The sequence below is a fragment of the Gopherus evgoodei genome, chromosome 4, assembly GCF_007399415.2.
Source record: "Gopherus evgoodei ecotype Sinaloan lineage chromosome 4, rGopEvg1_v1.p, whole genome shotgun sequence".
NCBI lineage: Eukaryota > Metazoa > Chordata > Testudines > Testudinidae > Gopherus > Gopherus evgoodei.
The window spans coordinates 96,611,256-96,635,392 of NC_044325.1; positions in this window are offsets into that span (position 1 = coordinate 96,611,256).

Sequence of the window (24,137 nt, forward strand, 5' to 3'; positions counted from 1 at the left end):
CCTTCCCCCAGGGAACGAGCTCGGGGAACTCGGCAACTCCAACCCAACGAGCGGAGCCTCGCACCCACCGCCTCCTGCAGGCTCCCCGCCTCCTGCCCCACCCTCGCCGCTCGGCTCCCCCCTTCTCTTTAAAACTCAACGCGCTTGCACTGAAAGCATGAAGAAAAATAACCTCCCCGCGCGGCGTAACGCGAGGGAGGCAGAGCGGGAGGGCATGTTAAATGGGAGGCGGGTGAAGTAGTGGAAAGAGGGAAAAGCCAAAGGAGAAGGGCCGGGTCACCGTCCCCCCATTTACCCGCACGCTGAGCCGCCGCCGCTGTCTTCCCGCCAATTCCAACCGTCGGTTCCGCCTCGCGGAGAGTCAGAGAAGGGAGCTGGCGGCGGGTTTGCAGAAGCTGGTTTCTGGGGCTCTACTCGCTGTTACACACCCTCCATTTCCCCGGTGCCTCCCTGTGCTTATGTGTAAAATCATTAGAAAAGAAAAATAAAATATTCAGGAGGAAGGTGCTCGCACCACCCGCAAATTGCCTCAACTGCCCTTCAGCTGCGGCCTGAGTCCCAAACAGCTATGCTGGTTGCACTAGTGCTGGCCTTGGCGTCTCACTAAAACCAGGGCAGGTGAATGAGAGAAATGTGAGGCCAGACTGATAGCAACCATAGGGAAGGGAGATCAGACAGGAATGTGTCAACTGAAGCCTGGTCTAGGGGCTTAATATTTAGCGCAGAATAGCTACATCAGTGGAGTGTGTGAAAAATCCACACAGGCTGAGCACTGCGGTTCAGTTGATCTAACCCAACACTACAACACAGCAGTGTCATAGCTCAGGGCTGCCCAGAGGGTTGAGGGGGCCTGGGGCAAAGCAATTTTGTGGGTGCCTTCCATAAAAAAAGTTGCAATTTTTCTGTGGGGGCCCTGGGGAAAATTGCCCCACTTTGCCCCCCACCCCCTGGATGGCCCTGGCATAGCTACTGCACCATAGCTATACTGCTTGATGTCTACACTGGCAGAGTTACAGTGCTGCTCAGAAACTACTGTTGTGTGTTCACACTGTCAGCTGCCTGTGCAATAGCATGTTCACACTTGTGCTGCACTCTGGGCAGCTATCCCACAGAGCACCTCTTTCTCTGCTGCTAAGAGTTGTGAGAAAGTGGAGGAAGTATCCTGGATCCTATACCAATGCCCCATGATGCATTGCTTTGCATCCCAGCAATCTCTATTTAATTTAATAATGGAGATAAACCCATCTCCTAGAACTGGAAGGGACCCCAAAGGGTCATTAAGTCCAGCCCCCTGCCTTCGCTAGCAGGACCAAGTACTGATTTTGCCCCAGATCCCTAAGTGGCCCCCTCAAGGACTGAGCTCACAACCCTGGGTTTAGCAGGCCAATGCTCAAACCACTGAGCTATGCCTCCCTTCCCCCCCTACTGGTGTCCACATTTGGTGCCATCTTTCAACAGTTTCTATACTGTGCGCTATACCTCTTCAACCTGCAGGAATGGATCCCACCCACACTGTTGATCAATATCTTGTTTGCTCTAACACATCACAAGTGGCAGTGGAGTTATTCCATAAACTACAAAGGCAAGAGAAATGCAACATTGATCTCGCCACGCATACTAGCTATGACACGAGATTGCTTGTGACATTCATGGAGGTCCTGCTCACAGTGGAACGCCGCTTTTGGGCTTGGGAAACAAGCACTGAGTAGTGGGATCACATTGTCATGCACATCTGGGATGACAAGCAGTGGTTGCAGAACTTTTGGATGAGGAAAGCCACATTCATGGGACTGTATGATGAGCTTGCCCCAGCCCAGCAAGGGCATAAGAATGAGAGCTTTCCTGTCGTTGGAAATGCGCATAGCGATTGCACTGTGGAAGCTGGCGACTCCAGACTGCTACCAATCAGTCGCTAACCTGTTCAGAGTGGGAAAGTCGACTGTTGGACTCGTGTTGACGGAAGTGTGCAGGGCCATTAATCGCATGCTGCACCAAAAGACTGACTCTGGGCAACGTGTGTGACATTGTGGATGGCTTTGCACAGATGAGCTTCCCTAACTGTGGAGGGATGATAGATGGCATGCATATTCCAATTCTGGCACCAGACCACATCGCCACCAAATACATTAATCAGAAGGGCAATTTCTCAATGATTCTCCAGGTGCTTCTGGATCACTGTGGGTGTTTCATGGACATTAACACAGGCTGGTCCAGAAAATTGCGTGATGCACACATCTTTTGGAACACTGGCCTGTTCAGGAAATGCAAGTAAGTACTTTCTTCCTGGACCAGGAAATCACCGCAGGGGAAGTCAAAATGCCCATTGTGATCTTCATAGAATCATAGACTATCAGGGTTGGAAGGGACCTCAGGAGATCATCTAGTCCAACCTCCTGCTCAAAGCAGGACCAATCCCCAGACAGACTTTTGCCCTACGTCCCAAGGGACCTGGGGAGACCCTGCCTTCCCCTTAATGCCGTGGCTTATGAAGCCATACATGGAGCACCTTAGCAGCAGCAAGGAGCGGGGCAACAACAGGCTGAGCAAGTGCAGAATGGCTGTTGAGTGTGCTTTTGGCCATTTAAAGGCCCACTGGTGCTGTCTATATGAGAGGCTGGACCTAGCTGATGCTTATAGCCATGTGCTGTACATTCCATAGTATTTGTGAAGGGAAGGGTGAAAGCTTCACTCAGGGCTGGACCGCTGAGGCTCAGTGTCTGGAGGCTGAATTTGAATGGCCAGAGGCCCCCGCTATTAGCGGGGTGCAGCGCAGGGCCATAAGGATCAGGCAACAATTTGAAGCTGAAAGCCACTAATGTTGCTATGCTCAGGAGTGCAGTGTTTGTAATTATAGGCGCCGACTTCTGTTGGCACCGGTGAATGCTCGAACCCCCTCTGCCCCAGGCCCCACCCCAACTCCACCCCATCCTGCCCCCTCCCTGCTTCCATTCCAACTCCTTCCCCAAAGTCCCTGACCCTATTCCAACCCCTTCCACAAATCCCTAGCCCTGCCTCTTCCCCACCTCCTCCCCTGAGCACGCCATATTTCCATTCCCCTCTCCCTCCTGGACTTTGTTACGTGGGAAGCAGGAGGGGGCAGAGGTGAAGTGGGGTAGGGGCATGGGGAGGGGAGCTTGGCTGCCACTGGGTGCAGAGCGCCCACCAATTTTTCCCCATAGGTGCTCCAGCCCTGGAGTCGGCGCCTATGTTTGTAATGCTAGGAGGTGATTGTGATTGTTACAGATGATGCAATACAAAGGTGTAAGAAAATTGCCTGATGCTTTGCAGGGCTCTGTTTGCTTTCAATTCATGGAATAAAGATTGCTTTCAAACCAACACAATTCTTTTATTAAAAAAAAAAAAGAACAACTGGAGAAGAGAGTCAAACAAAAAACACACATCAGCACTGAAGGGGATGTGGGAGGAGAGGGTCCCAGGAGGAGGTAGGGTCCCAGGCTGGTTAAAGATTGTGTATGTCCAGGGATCATATCCAACCTTCTCTTCTGGAGTACAGTGGAGCAGGTGCTGTACTTCAGAGGTATGAGTGTAATGGGTACTGGGAGTCTACAGGGCTGGACTGATGGGGCAGGAGTGGAATGCAGCAGGTACAGACTGGAGCCAGGAGGCTGATAATTGTGTTGGCGGTGTCTGGGGGGCACATGGGAAAGAGTTGTGTGACAGCGGCTGCAGGGGAGGGAGGGCACAGAGCTGCTCCGTTTGCAGTGCTAGTAGCGCCTGGAGCATGTCCGCTTGGCGCTCCATAACATTTAAGAGCCACTCTGTGGCTTTATTCTGGCGCGCCACGTTCTCCTTTCGGTCCCTCATCTCGCTGTCCCAACACTCCTTCAATTCTTGATTTTTGGCCACAGAGTGCATCGTGACCTCACACAGAAAGTCCTCTTTAGTTCTTCGTGGCCGCTTTCTAATTCTGTGCGGCCATTCAGCCGGCAATAACAAAGAGGGAGGCTGGGCTCCCAAGGTCATATCTGTGAAGCCAAAATGCAACATTTTTCAGAAGCAGCACTGTTTGCAATAACACAGACCACTTATTTAAAACACAGCCACTATTCACATACCTGTCACTAACTGGCTGACCCCAGGCAAGCACACATGAGCCACAAGACCCCCAAAATGGTGACAAACCACAGAGGCAGGGTAAATCGGTGTTCCAGGACTGTACTGTAGACAGGGCATGTGGCTCTTGGGGAGCACTTTAGCGAGGGGCCTTATCATTCCTGTCCCCACATTTTCTACAAGCTGTGTTCATTATGGAAGATATCTTGCTGCTGAGGGTGAGCAGAGAATCAAGGGAGGATCTTCTCCAAGACTGCAGCTTCCACCTTTGCCCTTATGCGGCTCGCCTGTGTGCAGCAATGGTGTCCCTCCCCACCCCATCCAGTGACAGCAGAGTGGCATGGGAAAGTTACCCTTAATGGGGCAAGAAACAAAGCAGCTCTGCCAAAGAACCTGCAGCAGTGGATTGGCCAGTATCTCTATGAGAGTTTCCTGGAGATCTTTGAGGTAGATTTCTGTGACGAGAGAGTCAATCAACAGCCTGTTCCGCCGCTCAGACAAGGCATGTGGTGGTATGCACATCATGCACACACAAGCCTGCTTTCTGCAACCCTCCTGCCCCCGAACAACTTGCTTCAGTGATTCTCACAATCAAAGCCACTTGCTAGGGTCCTCCTCTCCTGTTTGCATTTCGCCAAGATCCGACAGGTGTGACTGGCTAGCCTCCTTCAGGGTAGAGAAGAGCTCTAGGCTGTATGCATCTCTGACCTCCAAGTTGTCCTCTGCCTCTGGGTCCCTTTCCCCCTCCTCATCCTCATCCAAGATCTCCTCCTGGCTCGGTCCACTCTCACCTGGTATGTGAGCCACCGAAGTATCCACAGTGGCCTTCACAGTGGAGGTAAGGTCACCACCCAATATCACGTCCAGCTCTTTGTAGAACTGACAGCTCATGGGCACAGCACGGGAGTAGCAGTTTGCCTCCTGCGCCTTGTGGTAGGTGTTCCACAGCTCCTTCATTTTGACTCTGCACTGCAGTGTGTCCCGGTCATGGCCCCTTTTTGTCATGCATCGTGAAATCTGTCCATGGGTATCATAGTTCCTATGGCTGGAGCGCAGCTGGAACTGGAAGATTCCTCTCTCCAAATGCTGATGAGGTCCAGCAGCTCAGCATTGCTCCAAGCGGGAGATCCCCTGGTGCATGGAGCAGGCATGGACACCTGGAAAGATGTGCTGAGACCACTGTACACCACTGAGCAAACAGGAATGGGACTTTCAAAATTCCCAAGGAATTTAAGGGGTGGGGATAACGGTTGGTCACCTGATGCCAGGGCAGTAGAGTTCAAACCAAGGACCAGAGAAGCGAGAACAGGCATTGTGGGACACCTCCTGGAAGCCAATTGCAGTGCTGTAATCGACCAGGATGTCTACACTGGCACTGCAGTACTGTACCCCCAGCGCAGAAAGCTACATCTTTCATTGGGGTGGGTTTTTATACAGTACTGCAACTGGGCAGTTTCTGCGCACTAAGTGGCTTGGCAGTGTGCACACCTCGGGAGTTACAACGCAGAAAGCTGCCTTACTGTGCAGAAACTTGCCAGTGTAGCATGGCCTGAGGTTAGCACTTTAAACCTACACATATTGACTACTAGTCTTCACAATTTTCTGTAGATCATAGAAAGCAATCACTGTCCAACATTTTGGAAGTGGAAAATAGAGGTTTTCACACCATTCACTCTCAAAAAACTGTTTAGCTTTCCTAAACAGTTTGCAAAATAGCCAAATTCTGGTCCAGAGTATTTTTTCTTTGTATTTGAAGATATTCAGTGTTGTTCATTTTCTTTATCTGCTGTAACAAAGCTTCATTTTGTTAAAGGAAAATTCAAGATAATCCGGGAAGAAATTTTAGGTATTTAGAAATAAATAATAGCAGCAATATTTTGGCATGGATTTTACTTTAGCTTAAATTACTAAGTATCAGAACATATTATGCATGCCTCAGACAGTGAATAGGTGCACGTAGGTAGTTGTTGAACTTCAGAAAAGGTAGGCTTTGCCTGCTATTATTTGGAAAAAATATGGTGTGAAATCCTATCTCTATGGAAGTCAGCCAAAAATCCCATTTTGTTCATGGGGACCAATATTTCACACCTAGACTCTCAAACAGGGCTTTGGAGCAGAGCCCAGAGCTGGAGTGCAGAGCAGCTCCAGGGCAATGGAGCTGCAGGTTTTTGCCTGGAGCTGGAGTGAAGCCAGAGCACAGCTCCAAAGCCCTGCTCTCAAACATTTTATTGTAATAACTTGCTTAAAATCTATATATTCAAATATGGTATTTTTTGAATTTTACATGAAATCCCTAATATTCAAGAGTTAATTATGAAAAGACACGTTGTTAATTCTGTTTTTTTTAATAACCTAAGTTCTGTTTGGACTCAAACGTTCTCAGAATTACCCTGCCAACACTGACCTACACTCCAGTTCCATTTCCTTGGGAAAAATTTGGATTCTTCAAACCTTAAATAAAATTCTCAATCAAAAGATGGAGATATCAGTATTTTATAGTCAAATATGGGATTGTCTTAATAATCCCCAAATTAAATGTTATAAACCCAGGAAATTCAGAGTTATGTTTAAAATGAAAAGGAATCCAAGCATATTAAGGTATGGAATTTCACTCTTTCAAAATGGCTGCTATCTTCTGCTCTCATTGGGACTGAGAACATAGCCCAGAGGTGGGCAAACTTTTTCGCCCGAGGGTCACATCTGGGTATGGAAATTATTTGGTGGGCTAGGAATAATTATGAAATTGGGGGTTGGGTGTGGGGGGGTGAGGGCTCTGAGATAGGGCCAAAAATGAGTTCAGGGTATGGGAGGGGGTTCAGAGCTGGGGTTAGGGTGTGGGGAGTCGGGGTCTGACTGGGGGTGTGGGCTCTGGGGTGGGCCTGGGAATGAGGGGTTGGGAGTGCAGAAGGGTGCTCCGGGCTGGGATCTAGGTATTCAGAGGGTGTGAGGGGGATCAAGGCTAGGGCAGAGGGTTGGGGCACAGGTTCTGGGTGGCACTTCCCTCAAGCAGCTCCTGGACGCAGTGGCATGACCCCCTCCAACTCCTATGCAGAGATGCAGACAGGCAGCTCTGTGTGCCACTGTGTCCGCAGGCACCGCCCCTGCAGCTCCCATTGGCTGCTGTTCCAGGCCAATGGGAGCTGCAGGGGCAGCACTTGAGGCAGGGACAGTGTGCGGAGCCCTCTTGCTGCCCCTAAGTGTAGGAACCCAGGGGTGGACATGCCACTGCTTCTGGAAGCCACATGGCACCACGGCACCTGCAGAGCGGGGCAAGCCCCTGACCCCACTCTCTGGTGGGAGCTTGAGGCCTGGATTAAAACATCTGAAGGGCAGGATGCAGCCCCCAGGCTGTAGTTAGCCCACCCTGGCATAGCCGAATTTAGCAAAGATGGCTGCTTCCCCATTCTCCTTCTCCCCACAGTGCTCCTCTCAGTGACAGATTAGCCACTGGGACGATGGGGCTTGTGCCCAGGGCCCTTGCCAATTGGGGGCCCCAGGGGTCCCAACCTGCTCTGTCTCCCCACTGCTTCTGCTGGGGAATGGGGTCAGGATGCAGGGGCTTGCCCTGCTCCGTTCACCCGGTGTTCCTGCTAGGGAATGAGGTCAGGCCACAGGGCCTGCCCCTGTTCTCTGGCAGGAGCACCGGGGGAGCAGGGCAAGCCCCAGCACCGTGACCTCATTCTCTGGCAGGAGCTCCAGGGAGAACTGCAGGCGGAAGGGGAGGGGTGGGACCCCACTTGCTCTGGCCCAGGGGTCCACAAACCCCTAATCCACCTCTGGCTCCTCTCCACCTCCTGATAGAGGGACTACGGTCATCTTCCTAAAGCTTGACATCACTCCTTTTGGGAACAATGGGAAGTATTGACCATTTTGGAAGAGGGCATATTTTTGTTTCTCCTAAGTTCTTCATGGAATTCTCTGTAGAAGAACATTATTCTTTAACCTGTGTCATAACCTTAGTCCCAGATTTGGACCTTAGCGTCCAAAATATGGGGGTTAGCATGAAAACCTCCAAGCTTAGCTACCAGCTTGGACTTGGTACTTGCTGCCACCACCCAAAATTTAGAGTGTTTTGGGGCACTCTGGTCCCCCTGAAAAACCTTCCCTGGGGACCCCAAGACCCAAATCCCTTGAGTCTCACAACAAAGGAAATAATATCCTTTTTCCCTTCCCCCCTCCAGGTGCTCCTGGAGAGATACACAGACACAAGCTCTGTGAATCCAAACAGAGTGACCTCCCCCTCTCCGTTTCCAGTCCTGGAAACAAAAGCACTTTCCTCTTCACCCGAGGGAATGCAAAATCAGGCTAGCAAATCCAACACCACAGATTTCCCCCTGATTTCTTCCCCACCAATTCCCTGGTGAGTACAGATTCATTTCCCTGAAATTTCCCAGTAAAGAAACTTCACAGGTCTTAAAGAAAGACTTTATAAAAAGAAAGAAAAAATACATACAAATGTCTCTCTGTATTAAGGTGGAAAAATACAGGGTCGATTGCTTAAAAGAATATTAAATAAACAGCCTTATTCAAAAAGAATACAAATCAAAGCACTCCAGCACTTATATTCATGCAAATACCAAAGAAAAGAAACCATATAACTTACTATCTGATCTCTTTGTCCTTACACTTAGAAACAGAAGATTAGAAAACAAAACTACTTCTCCAAAGCTCAGAGAAAGCAGGCAGACAGACAAAGACTTAGACATAAACTTCCCTCCACCCAGAGTTGAAAAAATCCGGTTTCCTGATTGGTCCTCTGGTCAGGTGTTTCAGGTGAAAGAGACATTAACCCTTAGCTATCTGTTTATGACACGCCCCCCAAATTGCCGACAGTGGGGAAGCTCACTGGCGGCGATTTCCTTCTAGAACTTGAAAATAAACAGATTACTACAACACATGCACCTTTACATATACCCCTAAGTATATAACTAACAGACTTCTACATTTTAAGAACACTTTTTAACTACTGAATTCTGGGAAACTCTCACGGGAGAGTGCATCAGCTACTTTGTTAGAAGCTCCTGTGATGTGCTGAATTTCAAAATCAAAATCTTGGAGAGCTAAACTCCAACGAAGAAGTTTCTTGTTGTTCCCCTTGGCAGTATGAAGCCACTTTAGTGCAGCATGGTCAGTTTGTAGTTGGAACCGCCGTCCCCAAACATATGGGCGTAGCTTTTCCAGGGCGTACACAATGGCATAGCATTCCTTTTCACTGACTGATCAGTGACTTTCCCTCTCAGACAGTTTTTTGCTGAGAAACACGACAGGATGGAAGTTGTGATCTGTTGCTTCCTGCATGAGCACTGCTCCTATACCACGCTCAGATGCATCCGTGGTTACTAGGAATGGCTTGTGAAAGTCCGGGGCCCTGAGTACAGGGTCAGACATGAGCGTTGCCTTAAGTTGGGTAAAGGCCTTTTGACACTCATCAGTCCACTTAACGGCATTTGGCTGGGTCTTTTTGGTCAGGTCGGTCAATGGGGCAGCGATTTGGCTGTATTGTGGTACAAATCGCCTGTAGTATGCGTCCAAGCCTAAGAAGGATTGGACCTGCTTCTTGGACCGTGGGACAGGCCACTTTTGGATAGCATCCACCTTGGCCTGTAGGGGGTTTATGGTTCCTCGACCCACCTGGTGCCCCAGGTAAGTCACTCTGTTTTGGCCTATTTGACACTTTTTGGCCTTAACAGTTAGTCCTGCCTGCCTGATGCGCTCAAAGACCTTTTCCAGGTGTAGTAGGTGTTCGGGCCAGGAGTCTGAAAAAATGGCCACATCATCGAGGTAGGCAACTGCAAATTCTCCCAGTCCAGCTAGTAGACCATCTACCAGCCTCTGGAAGGTGGCGGGTGCATTTCGAAGGCCGAAAGGAAGGACATTGAATTCATACAACCCCGCATGGGTGACGAATGCTGACCTCTCCTTGGCAGGTTTATCTAGCGGTACTTGCCAGTACCCCTTGGTTAAGTCTATTGTAGAGATGAACTGGGCACGTCCCAACTTCTCCAATAGCTCATCGGTGCGTGGCATTGGATAGTTGTCCGGACGAGTTACCGCATTTAGCTTACGGTAGTCCACGCAAGAGCGTATTTCCCCATCTGGTTTGGGTACCAGAACCACTGGGGATGCCCATGCACTGGTAGATGAGCGGATTATACCCATCTGTAGCATGTTCTGGATCTCCCGTTCTATAGCGGCTTGGGCATGAGGAGACACCCGGTAGGGTGGGGTTCTGATTGGGTGAGCATTACCTGTATTAATGGAGTGGTATGCCTGTTCAGTCCGTCCTGGGGTGGCTGAGAACAATGGTGCGAAGCTAGTGCACAGCTCCTTGATTTGTCGCCGCTGCAGACGTTCCAGGGTGGTTGAGAGGTTCACCTCTTCCAAGCCACCGTCTTTTTTCCCGTCGTAGCAGACACCGTCAGGCCACTCAGCATCATCTCCCTGGACTGTAAACTGACAAACCTGTAAGTCTCTGGAATAGAAAGGCTTGAGAGAATTAACATGGTACACTTTAGGCTTTAGTGAGGAATTGGGAAATGCTATGAGGTAGTTTACAGTTCCCAGGCGCTCTTGGACCGTGAATGGTCCTTCCCATGATGCTTCCATCTTATGGGCCTGTTGCGCCTTCAAGACCATAACCTGGTCTCCTACCTTGAAAGAACGTTCTCTGGCATGTCTGTCATACCAGGCCTTTTGCTCTTCCTGAGCATCCTTTAGGTTCTCTCTAGCAAGGGCTAAAGAGTGTTGGAGGGTGCTTTGTAGGTTGCTTACAAAGTCCAGAATGTTAGTTCCTGGAGAAGGCGTAAACCCCTCCCATTGCTGCTTCACCAACTGTAATGGCCCCTTAACCTCGTGACCATACACAAGTTCAAATGGTGAAAACCCTAAACTGGGATGTGGTACAGCCCTGTAGGCAAACAGCAACTGCTGCAACACTAGGTCCCAATCGTTGGAGAATTCGTTGATGAATTTTCGTATCATGGCCCCCAAAGTTCCATTCCACCTTTCCACCAGGCCATTGGTTTGATGGTGGTATGGGGTGGCAACCAAGTGATTCACCCCATGAGTTTCCCCCAGTTTTTCCATGGTCCCTGCCAGGAAATTAGACCCTGAATCTGTAAGGATGTCGGAGGGCCAACCTACCCTGGCAAAGATGTCTGTTAGGGCCAGGCACACAGTGTTAGCCCTGGTGTTGCCTAGAGCTACTACTTCTGGCCATCGGGTAGCAAAGTCCACTAAAGTCAGTACGTACTGCTTTCCTCTGGGCGTCTTTTTTGGGAAAGGGCCCAGAATATCCACAGCTACTCGCTGAAATGGGACCTCAATTATGGGGAGTGGCTGGAGAGGGGCCTTGACCTGGTCTTGAGGCTTTCCCACTCTTTGGCATACCTCACAAGACCGGACATACTTGGCAACGTCCTTGCCCATCCCCTCCCAGTGGAAGGACTTCCCCAACCGGTCCTTGGTTCTGTTCACCCCAGCATGGCCACTGGGATGATCATGGGCTAAGCTTAAGAGCTTCCCCCGGTACTTAGTTGGAACCACCAACTGTTTTTGCGGCTGCCATTCTTCCCAGTGTCCACCAGAAAGAATTGCCTTGTATAAAAGTCCTTGGTCTATAACAAACCGGGATCAATTAGAAGAGCTGAGAGGCGGTGGGGTGCTGCGTGTCGCCGCCCAAGCTTTCTGAAGGCTGTCATCTGCTTCCTGCTCAGTCTGGAACTGTTCCCTTGAGGCTGGGGTCACCAGTTCTTCCTCAGACTGTGGACTTGGGCTTGGTCCCTCTGGAAGCGATGTAGGTGATGGGGTTGTTTCCGTTGCCGGTGAACCGCTCCCCGCTGGTGCACCTGAGGGTATTTCAGGCTCTGGCTGAGCCTTTTGGGTATGGCTGTCTTTTGCTTCTGCCAGTTCTAGCTCGCTGGCGCACTCTGGCGTTGAGTTTGAAGATGTGGTTGCACTTGCTGGTGCTGGTTGCTGTTCCAGTTCCGGGCCTGGGACTGGAGATGCTGCGGCTGTTTCAGTGGTAGGCATGGAATCCGGGTCCACTACCTCTGTCTGGGTCTCTGGTAACACAGACGGGGCCTCTGTGGACAGCTCAGGAACAGGAATGGGTCTGGAAGCTTGCCTGGTTTGGCTACGGGTAACCATTCCCACTCGCTTGGCCCGCCTCACCTGGTTGGCCAAGTCTTCCCCCAGTAGCATGGGGATAGGATAATTGTCATAGACTGCAAAAGTCCACATTCCTGACCAGCCTTTGTACTGGACAGGCAGTTGAGCTGTAGGCAAGTCTACAGCTTGTGACATGAAGGGGTAAATTGTAACTTTGGCCTTTGGGTTGATGAATTTGGGGTCAACGAAGGATTGGTGTATAGCTGACACTTGTGCCCCCGTGTCTCTCCATGCAGTAACCTTCTTTCCGCCCACTCTCAAATTTTCCCTTCGCTCCAAGGGTATTTGAGAGGCATCTGGGCCTGGGGATCTTTGGTGTGATGGTGGTGTAATGAATTGCACTCGCATGGTGTTCTTGGGACAGTTGGCCTTGATATGTCCCAATTCATTACACTTAAAGCATCTTCCATCTGATGGGTCACTGGGCCGAGGTGAGTTACTGGAGACTGGTGAGGTGGAAGAATAGTGTGTCTGTGGCTTTACTTGGGTTGTAGGTGGGGTTTTTGGCTGCCCTCGGTTGTAGGGTTTATGGTCGGTGTGCCCTCTGGGGTATTCGTTCCCCTTGACAGTAGCTTTCTTGCTTTCTGCCAGTTCCATCCATCTGGCTCCAATCTCCCCCGCCTCGGTGAGATTTTTGGGTTTTCCATCTTGTATGTACCGTGTTATGTCCTCAGGAACACCATCCAAGAACTGCTCCATTTGTATGAGGAGGTGCAGCTCTTCCAAGGATTTAACATTGTGTCTTGATATCCAGGCCTCATAATTTTTCCCAACGTAGTAGGCGTGTTTGGGAAATGACACCTCTGGTTTCCACTTTTGGGTTCTGAAGCGCCGACGGGCATGATCTGGGGTTATCCCCATTCTGTATCTGGCCTTGGTTTGAAAAAGTTTATAGTCATTCATTTGCTGCTTAGGCATTTCAGCTGCCACCTCTGCTAAAGGTCCACTGAGCTGTGACCTTAATTCTACCATGTACTGGTCTTCGGGGATGTTGTACCCAAGACAGGCTCTTTCAAAATTTTCCAAGAAGGCCTCGGTGTCATCCCCTGCCTTGTAGGTGGGAAATTTCCTGTGCTGTGGAGCAATAATTGGCGCCGGGTTGTTAGGGTTGGCTGGCACATGCAGCCCAGCTTTTGCCAACTCCAGTTCATGTTTTCTCTGTTTTTCCTTCTCTTCATTCTCTTTTTGTTGTTTTTCCATTTCTTTTTGGTGTTTTTCCATGTCTCGGCGGTGGGCCAACTCTTCTTCTGCTTGTTTCCTTCGGTAGGCCACCTCTTCTTCTTCTAGTTTTCTTTTGTGTGCTGCCTCTTTGATTTGTTCTTCTCTTTCTTTCATCTCCATCTCTTTTTGTTTTATTTCTAGTTCCTGTTTGTGTTTTTCCATCTCTCGCCTATGTTCAGCTTCTTTGATTTGTTCTTCGGCCTTAATTTTTGCCTTAGAAGTCATGGTTCCTGTTTTCTTGTGTTGGGGTGCCCTCCGGTGTTTATCTTCAGAACTGCAGGTTCTCTGTTGCCTCCTGAAGTCTGCCTAGCAACAGTGCCTTTAGCTAATCTTCAATGTTAAGTAAACCTGAAAAACTACTTTATTTGCATTTATATAGTGCTGGTAATGACTCTCAATGGGAGTGCTATTGTGTGACAAAAGACTCTTAATAGCACCTTAATGATTTCTTGCTTAACATGCAAGCCACAAACTGCCAGAGAGAGCAAAAAAAAAAATTCTCTCTGGTTCCCTTTTAAAACCAAACTGTTTCTCTCTGCTAAAAAGCCCTTAGCAGAGAAAAGAAAAATATAATATTCCTACTGGCTTCTGGATTCTGTCTATATCCCAACCGCTGCTACACCATGTCATAACCTTAGTCCCAGATTTGGACCTTAGCGTCCAAAATATGGGGGTTAGCATGAAAGCCTCCAAGCTTAGCTACCAGCTTGGACTTGGTACTTGCTGCCACCACCCAAAATATTAGAGTGTTTTGGGGCACTCTGGTCCCCCTGAAAAACCTTCCCTGGGGACCCCAAGACCCAAATCCCTTGAGTCTCACAACAAAGGGAAATAATCCTTTTTCCCTTCCCCCCCTCCAGGTGCTCCTGGAGAGATACACAGACACAAGCTCTGTGAATCCAAACAGAGTGACTCCCCCTCTCCGTTTCCAGTCCTGGAAACAAAAGCACTTTCCTCTTCACCCAGAGGGAATGCAAAATCAGGCTAGCAAATCCAACACACACAGATTTCCCCCTGATTTCTTCCTCCCACCAATTCCCTGGTGAGTACAGATTCAATTTCCCTGAAATTTCCCAGTAAAGAAAACTTCAACAGGTCTTAAAAGAAAGCTTTATATAAAAAGAAAGAAAAAATACATACAAATGGTCTCTCTGTATTAAGGTGACAAAATACAGGGTCGATTGCTTAAAAGAATATTAAATAAACAGCCTTATTCAAAAAAGAATACAAATCAAAGCACTCCAGCACTTATATTCATGCAAATACCAAAGAAAAGAAACCATATAACTTACTATCTGATCTCTTTGTCCTTACACTTAGAAACAGAAGATTAGAAAACAAAACTACTTCTCCAAAGCTCAGAGAAAGCAGGCAGACAGACAGACAAAGACTTAGACACAAACTTCCCTCCACCCAGAGTTGAAAAAATCCGGTTTCCTGATTGGTCCTCTGGTCAGGTGTTTCAGGTGAAAGAGACATTAACCCTTAGCTATCTGTTTATGACAACCTGTGCTGAAAGACAAATTTTCCATGATGAAAAATAACTGGAAAAAATTACCAGTTAAATGTTAATCCCTAATTAAAAAAATATTGTGTACTCTATACACAAGATTTCATTGAGTTTTAATTATAAGAGAAGTTTGCATTTATTCCGTTATTAATTTCATTAGAGTCAAATAAAGATCTGACAAGGAGTTCTAAATTTTTAAAGGACCCATTTTTAATTAATTAATTTTAACATCTAAACTAATTAATGAATTTACTTTCAAATTCCCAAAATTCATTCTATATGCAAAGAATTAATGCCATTTTGGGGGGAGAATAAGCTGTATTTTTCATTCATAACAAAGAAATTGAACACCTGCTTTGAGTACAGAATTGAAAACTTAACTGTAGAGCCACAACAACTGATGCCTCAATCGGGGGGCAGGGTGGGGGGGATGTTAAAAGCACAAATCATTGTTATACAAAAATAAACTGTATGCACGACAGCAGTATATCATTTTAATATTAATTTTCATCCTTCCCAGACCCATCTTCCTTATTCCAGAATGTTCTGTATAAAAAAGTTAGAGTTTGAGCCTGCAACTGTTATATAAGGTGTACTTGAGCAAGTATGGACTGCAGGATCAGGTCCTTAAACTGGGAATCTCTTTGCTCATTTTTAATTTTTCTGTAACAAATGGCACTATAGAAATAATTATACATAAAAATAGTAAGAGTTTGGTTGCTGAATGAAGTCTTAATTTATAATTCCAGGTATTCCACAGTTAACAGATCTTGTTAATTCAAACTACAATATAAACAGAAGACGACTTCCCAGTAGACAAAAGTTAAGAAGGTTGGGCTCCAAATTTCCAATTTCTCCTATATTTTTTAAGTAAAGAATTTGTGACTAAAATTTTCCATAATCATTCAGATTTCAGTTTAACTCTAGGGACTTGTCTCCACTTACTGGTGGATCGATGCTGCATAAGGTAAGTTGATGGGAGAAACTCTCCTGTCGACCCAGCACACTGTAGACATCACAATAAGTTGACCTAAGGTACATCAACTCCAGCCATGTTATTCACATAGCTGGAGTTGGATAACTTAGGTTGACTTAACTCCATAGTGTAGACCTGCCCCAATATTTGAACTGTTGGAAATTTTATCTCATATCACATACTAAATTATTTGGATAGGTCCGATGTATATCTCCCTAACTCAATATTATAGACTTTTTTCCAAATATTTTCTATTACATAGTTTAATAGGCATTATTTTTCATTTTTTTCAAACCTGCTCCATAGTGTTATTTCAGCTAAAGGTCATATCTCCAAATAAATTTATCTCAGACTTCTAAGTTTCTTGCACAAAAATAACAGGAGTTATGGACAATTTGACCTCTGGGAAATATACAGCCCAATTTCAGCCAGGCATGCAGAACAAAGCAATAGCCAATAATGGACAAATATAATGTAAAGTCACACGTCTGAACCACTCAGATCCACAGTGTTGACTTCTTTATAAATATGATGCCTGAAATACCATGTCTTTGGCATGAAAAAAGGTGAGCAGAATTAGGTCAATTAAAACTAAAAACAAAATTTTAATATTTAAATCAAGTACTTTTATGTTTCTTCAGATGGATTATTTGTTAACATTACAGTACATTAAAAAGGAATATTTTTTAAAAATCTGAATGTAACAGTAATTGCAATATACAATTACATGGAGACAATCCTTAATGTTTTCCAGTCTTTATAATACTGCAGCCAGTACTGACCTCAGCATTGTCAGTTACTGTCAAATTAAGTAATAGTGGCCATGTCACTCTGTGTCAGTTCTAATGCATTATCAAGTTAGTCCTCATTGAGCTTACCAGTTACCACAGCTCCATGCCCAAGAGACAGTGTTATCTATGTAGGGTGACCAGACAGCAAGTGTGAAGAATTGGGATGGGGGTGAGGGGTGGAGGGTAATAGGAACCCATATAAGAAAAAGACCCCAAAAATCAGGACTGTCCCTCTAAAATCGGGACATCTGGTCACCCTATATCTATGCTAACTATCATAAATGGACCATGGTAAAAATATTACTGAAAAATTCCTACTGTCAATCCATCTAAAATTTTAAGCTTTTTAGGAATCATGCATGATGATTCAGAATTTTTTCTTCCCGCATAGATGCTCATTAGTATCTTTACTGTCATGGGGATTACTGATTGAAAACATGCAACTGGGGCCATATATGTTCTGTTCACAAAGGTCTGTCATCACAGATTTTCACTTTTCATTGTAATTGGCTCCTCACTTACATGAAATTTAGTATAGATGTTCAAATCCCCAATCTTGATTGTGGTCTAACTCCCATTGACTTCAACAGGGCCAGATATAAGTGGATAAAGCTAAATATTGTTTGAACAGATAATGAACAGATAAAACAATATGGCTTTTCAACATTAGTTTTGCAAGTTTCACTAAGGAGACAGTTTAGAGGAATTGAAATGGGACAGACCAAAGTTTCAGTAAAATGTGTAAATGCAAAGAATATGCAGAGAACAATTAAAACATTTTAAAAAATAATTGTAGCTTCAAGGAGAATAGCTCCAAGGTCAATACATTATTCATGGCACACTGTTAGTGCTACAGGTACTTTACACAGATGTAGGAAGACAAATTTCCTGCATTGAAGACCTTACAATTCTTGGCCCTGATTCAGGGCATGTGTTTAAATCTCTCTCTATTCAGGAAAACAGTTAAACACATGCTAAATTTTTGTTATAAATAGATGTTCTCCTGTATTGAAATTCCTACATGAAACCCAGAACTTCTGGTGGAGCTAGAACATATCTTTTTGAAAGCTATCCTATGTTGACTGAAAGACTTCAAGTGATGGAGAATTCATCACATTTTTATGTAAGTTGTTCCAATGGCTAATTACCCTCCCTATAAAACATTTATGCCTCATTTCTACCCTGACTTTGTCTAGTTTCACCTTCCAGTCATATCTTGTTATGTCTTTGTCTGCTAAATTAAAAAGCCCTGTATTATCAGAAAATTTTGTCCCCATGTAGATACCTATAGACTGTGAGCAAGTTACCTCCTAAACTCCTCTTGGATAAACTAAATAGACTGAGCTTCTTTAGTCTCTCTCTATATATCTTCCTACTGTATTTTCCACTGCATGCTTCTGATGAAGTGGGGTGTAGCTCACAAAAGCTTATGCTCAAATAAATTTGTTAGTTTCTAAGGTGCCACAAGTACTCCTGTTCTTTAGTCTTTCTATAATCGACAATAAGCAAATGGAGGAAGGGGTGGGATGTGATGAAGAGTAGTGTGACTGAATAATAGGGGGGAACACACATAATGTTAGTGATGTGCTGGTGAGGTTAACATTCTGACCTCACCAAATTGAAAGGAAAGTTGGGAAATCTCTGCTCTGAGAGTTGCCTTTCTCTGCATACTCTTAACATAAGGCATTTCTTCCAGACCTCAGTCATGCTTGTAGCCTTTTCTGAACCTTTTCCAGTCTTTCCAATGTCTTTTTTAAAGTATGGACATGGGAACTGGACACAGTAGTAATCTCACTAATGCAATATACATAGACAATACTACCTCCCTACTCCTACATGATATTCTACTGCTTATATAACTAGGGATTGTGATTGCTCTGAAAGTATTGTGGATACTTATTTCATTTAATGTTCTGTTGCATGTGTCACAATTTGAATGCCAATTCATTCTCTGTGAAAAAAAGTCTCACCACTAAAATTTTCCAGAATATTGTTATTTGAAACAGTTTTGAATCTCATTGTTTTGCATGTAATTTATAATGTCAGTACAGCATGGATTTTCATTAAACCATTTTGTTAGTATAAATGGGCAATTCATGCTTCTCGATATTCATAGCAATATTCACTGAGCTTAAATCACAATTTATTGAAAAATAGTCATAGAAAACTCAATCCCAGGAATTACTCAGTTGGTTAAAACTATGACATGTATTTGAAATTTACTGATAATTATGAAATGGTATATTTTCAAACCTACATCTTTTGAGTGAGTGTCCTCATACAGCAGATTTCAAATTTCTAATTTAGTACTAGCAAATTGGGACATAATTTGGACTGATACTGTTAATATAGCAGATATTCTTGTCAAAGCCACAGTGGAAGCTGAAAATTGAATGAATCAGAGAACTGATCTTTTTATTGAAGTTTAAAGACAATGTTCCATATAAGCATTAGATTAATACATACCGGTGGCTATGACAGCTGTTGGAAACCATGATATGATATAAACACTACAATCTTCAAAACAATATTTATGATGCTAGTCTAAACCAGATGACACATTAGAGAAGCTTGCACAATTGCTCTGATGGTTTTCACTGTGGATTATTATAGTCTGTTCAAAGATGCAACTTCTGCAACTAAGGGTTTATTGAGAACACTGCTATTCTTTTTAAAATACAGTACATTTTTTCTGCAATCATATATTGGATCAAGTTAAGACTTTTATAACTAACTCTCAGCTATTATCTCATTTCTGCATCAATTTTATTATTGTAATGTATTCTATATCATGTATACAATTTTGTGAAATAAGTTAATATTTGTAGTTGACAATGAAACTGGGTAACCTTAACCCTCTACATCTTCTAGAATCTGATATAGTATCTGATTTTAGTTAGCTTTAACCCAAATACAATTATTAATTTATACACAGATTTGATATCACAGTTCATTTTCACACTTGCTATAATTATACAATCCAGAATATGTAGTCTGAATCACAAATATGTATTTCTACTAATATGAAAGAACCACCTTTTATAGACTCTAACCATATACACCATAATTCTAGGCACTAAATATTTGTAATTTCACCAACATGTTTCTTAAATTCCTTTCACACCCCACCTTTGAGTAAGTGTGTATATAGTACACTAGAATGGAAGTGTTCATGGCATATTTTCAACCCATGTAATTTTTTTTAGATTACCTGAATTTGATGATCTATACCACTGAGTAAAATTCCAGAGCTAGTGCTTTGTACGTTAACTACTATAATTACTACTTGAGAATATTTGTAGCAAAGGTATCAATAAAATATAGTAAAATCTTATATAAAACAATTTAGCTCTCTCTGTTTTGTATTTTTTAAATACTATGACAAAGTTCCTCCTTTACCTTGGTGGGTCCTGCACTTATTGGCGGATTTGCTCACCTCAGTGATCTTCCCCTCTGGTGGAACCCACAGTCTGGGTCAACTCCTCCTGTGTCTCATCAGGAGTTGCACAGTTTAGGGGGAACCCGGGCCCGCCCTCTACTCTGTGTTCCAACCCAGGGCCCTGTGGATTGCAGCTGTGTATAGTGCCTCCTATAACAGCTGCATGACAGCTACAACTCCCTGGGCTACTTCCCCATGGCCTCCTCCAAACACCTTCTTTATCCTCACCACAGGACCTTCCTCCTGGTGTCTGATAATGCTTAATTGCCTGATAATTCCTCAATCCTCCAGTAGCACACCCTCTCAGTCTCAGCTCCTTGCACCTCTTGCTCCCAGCTCCTCACACACACTTCCTCTCCTCTGGCTCCTCCCCACTTGCCTGGAGTGAGCTCCTTTTTAAACCCAGGTGCCCTGATTAGCCTGCCTTGATTGATTAGAACACCTGCAGCCAATGCAGCTATCTCCACTGCCTTCTAGAAAGATCTTAATTGGCCCCAGGTGCCTTGATTAACCTGGAGCAACTGCCACTTGGTTACCATGGTCCTATTGGCATCCAGCGGGGGTGGGTGGGTGAAGCCCACCCACTTCTAAAGGGCCTCCCCCCAGCCTAAGGGGAGGACCCACAGGTCTGGGACACCAAGTAATTACGGGGGACAACTAATGGAAAAACAGGATCAGGAGTGAGGTCATAGGGCTAAATGAAGGGAACCAGATGGGTTGGTTACCATGGTCCTATTGGCATCCAGCGGGGGTGGGTGGGCGAAGCCCGCCCACTTCTAAAGGGCCTCCCCCCAGCCTAAGGGGAGGACCCACAGGTCTGGGACACCAAGTAATTACGGGGGACAACTAATGAAAAAAACAGGATCAGGAGTGAGGTCATAGGGCTAAATGAAGGGAACCAGATGGGGTTGGTTACCATGGTCCTAGGGATTTGTTTAGCCTAGGGCTAACATACCTGTTCCTCAGTACTTTACTGTAGCCATCTGGCCTTGCCCCATAACAATACACAAATTTTAAAAGACCAGAGATAGCAAGACAAGCAACATGCCAAGGAGAAAAGAAAAATACTATTTCTGGCCATTTATTCCTGTGGTACTATAAAGATTGTAAAAATTAATGTTGTTTGTTTTTAACTTTTTTAATTGTTGTCCTGATTGTGGGATTCTGTTAATATTACAGTCTTGATCTGTTTATTTTATTTACCTCTCCTGTTCTCTTGCTAATCCTACAAATTAAAATTAAAATGACTTTAAATAAAAGGAGTATTTCCCAGAAATGTTAAGAAGAATGTGGGACAAAAATGAAATAGGTGTCACCCTTGACAATGTCAAATATTTTGATGATCCTTTCAAATTCTTGAAGCCTTTTGTGTTGTGAATAGGTATTTCCCAAAACATCAATGTAGTAATACCCTGAGATTGTATTTACTGCTAGAATTCGAAACTGCTATTCCTAAAAACAAGCAGCACTGGATAATCTAGAGTTTTGCATGCTTTTTTCTATATCATACAGGTATTTAGATATAGTGTAAATACTTGACAAGAATCCTGGGAACTATCATCCCACAGATCCTTATGTTCAGAAAATTATATGTTGTTGGGTTCTTTGAATTCATACATAATCTTTCTTTGCATAGCTTTGTGGTATGATTAGAATATTCCATCTAGAAAGAATACCTTAGATGGAACATAGTGAGTTAGGTCTCTTTAGCCTTTCGTCAAGCATCATAAGATAACATCAGTCCACAAAGAGCTCTAACATGTTCCTCCAAGTTTTCAAAATTTTACAGTTTAGACTTTTTTTTTAAGCCCCAGTCAAGATTTTTTTTAAAGTAAAGAATCATGTAAATTCACAAGATATTTAACTGTGAAAAAGTTAATATTTAATAAAGAAAATACTAAGGAGGCAGAGGAATAATACAAAGAGTATTTACAGAGATTAAACACATGGCAGAAAATAATACTGAGATTCACCTTTGAAAAATACAATATAATAAACCGAGATAGAAATATTTCAAAGTACAGATATTTGATGAGGAAGAAACCTGGAATGCAGTCTTTCTGAAAGACAGCTGGGGTCAAATCCTGCTGGTCTTTCTCTCACAAATTTCCCATTGGAATTAGTGGTCCTTATAGATTATAGTGTATAGCAAATTAGATATTAGTTTGTATATGTTACGGAGGGGAAAAAAAGGCCAACAATATTGGAGGCCTCTAGAAAAGTCACCTTTCACACTTATGCAAAGCCATTTGGACCATGTTGGGTCTCTGAGACCTCTGGATGTTGATAATGGGATGGTCAGTGTAGGTGTCTCAGCTAACTTGATGGCATAATGTTGGCAGATAACCTCCAGCACTTAGTTGTATTTGCCACTGATTAAAAAGAAAGCAGTAAGCATTCCCCCACTTAGCTTTGATTGAATGGAAGAGGTTGCTTTCTCACAGAAGTTCTTCTAAATAGCATGGCTGCACCTCCCACCTCAAACCCCAAAGGCCTGGGTTCTTTTTCTGGACAATGTGAAGAAAGGGGTAATGTGTCCTTTATGGACTCCCCTGTTCCTTTCTGTTGGAACAAGAAAGTGGCAGGGGGGAACATGACCAGATGGCCTCTGTGCACCCAGGGGAAGATACATAGGTCCTGCCCCTCCAGCTGGGCCCCTCTTACACACTCACATCAGTTAGCTCCCAGATGAATTAAGTTGTTAAAGTTGCAGCCTGATTCAAAGATCTCTTGAATCTTGTCTTTCTTCCTGCATGTCCAGCACATCAGCAGTAGATCTGCCTATTCCTCCACTACTAATTCTGTTCCATGGCCTGGGCCTATTGTAACCAAAGTCCTGCATCTTCCTGGACTTTCTTTATTAAAACTGATGAAAGAAAATCCTTTGACATTGAAATTTTCTATTGTCCCTAGGTGCTGGAAGAACGTTTTGTTTTGTTCCACAATATTGTCAAGAGCCTCTCTAAAGAGTTTTCCACATGAGAATTTTGCAGAAGTTAAGAACTGCTTTATGTAGTTATCTCCTTGCTTTAGACATAGTCACAAATCTCATCTTGCTGCTGTCTTGGATGAGATCTAACTTAGTATTTCACTGGAAATATGGCTCACTCCGATTTGTTGCTGTGATCCAACAAATAATTTAAGAGTGTATGCTTAAATTTAAGCATACAAGTAGTCCTTTTAAAACCAATGGGACTACTCTCATGTTTAAAGTTAAATATATGCTTATGTACTTTGCTGGATCTGGGCCAGCGTGTTCTGCATTGTGTAGGATTGAGCCCATAAAAAGAATCCTCCAGTAGGACACTGAAACTTGCCACAACTAGCAAATTTCAGTGTCCTACTGCAGTTATTCCAGGATTCTTGAGACCACATAATATAATGGACATGGCAGACACTTGGAAGAGAATGAAAATTGCATTGATACTGCTGAGACTTTGACATTCCAACACAATACCTCAATTTGCCTGTTCCTTGATTTTCACCTTGAATTTCACCTCTCAAAACCAAAAAACACTGAAATTCTCAGAGTTTTTTTCCCCTTTAATGAAGATAAATAGTGAAGATTCTATCCCATATCTGGGCCAAAGCTTGCTCAAGTCATATTAACGTGTGTAGTCCCATTTAAGTCAATTGGACTATTTGTATAAGTAAGATAAGAAGGATTTGGCTTTCTAAGGAAAAATTTCCAATATTATCAGAGTCAGCATCTTTCACCAGCATTCAATTCAGATGTACATTTTGAAGAAAGGAAAAAAATATTATGTACATATCAAAAGCAATATAAAAAAAACATTTTAAATACCTTAAGGAAATTTGTGAGTTTTATTTTACACTTACAAAACCCTCTGAGTTTAGCATTTTTTGTATGGAAAGAAAAAAGTCCCAGGAGAATTTCAGATTATTTTGTTGTAGCATAAACTCATGGCTCAACAAGGCAAAACTTGGTCCCAGGTG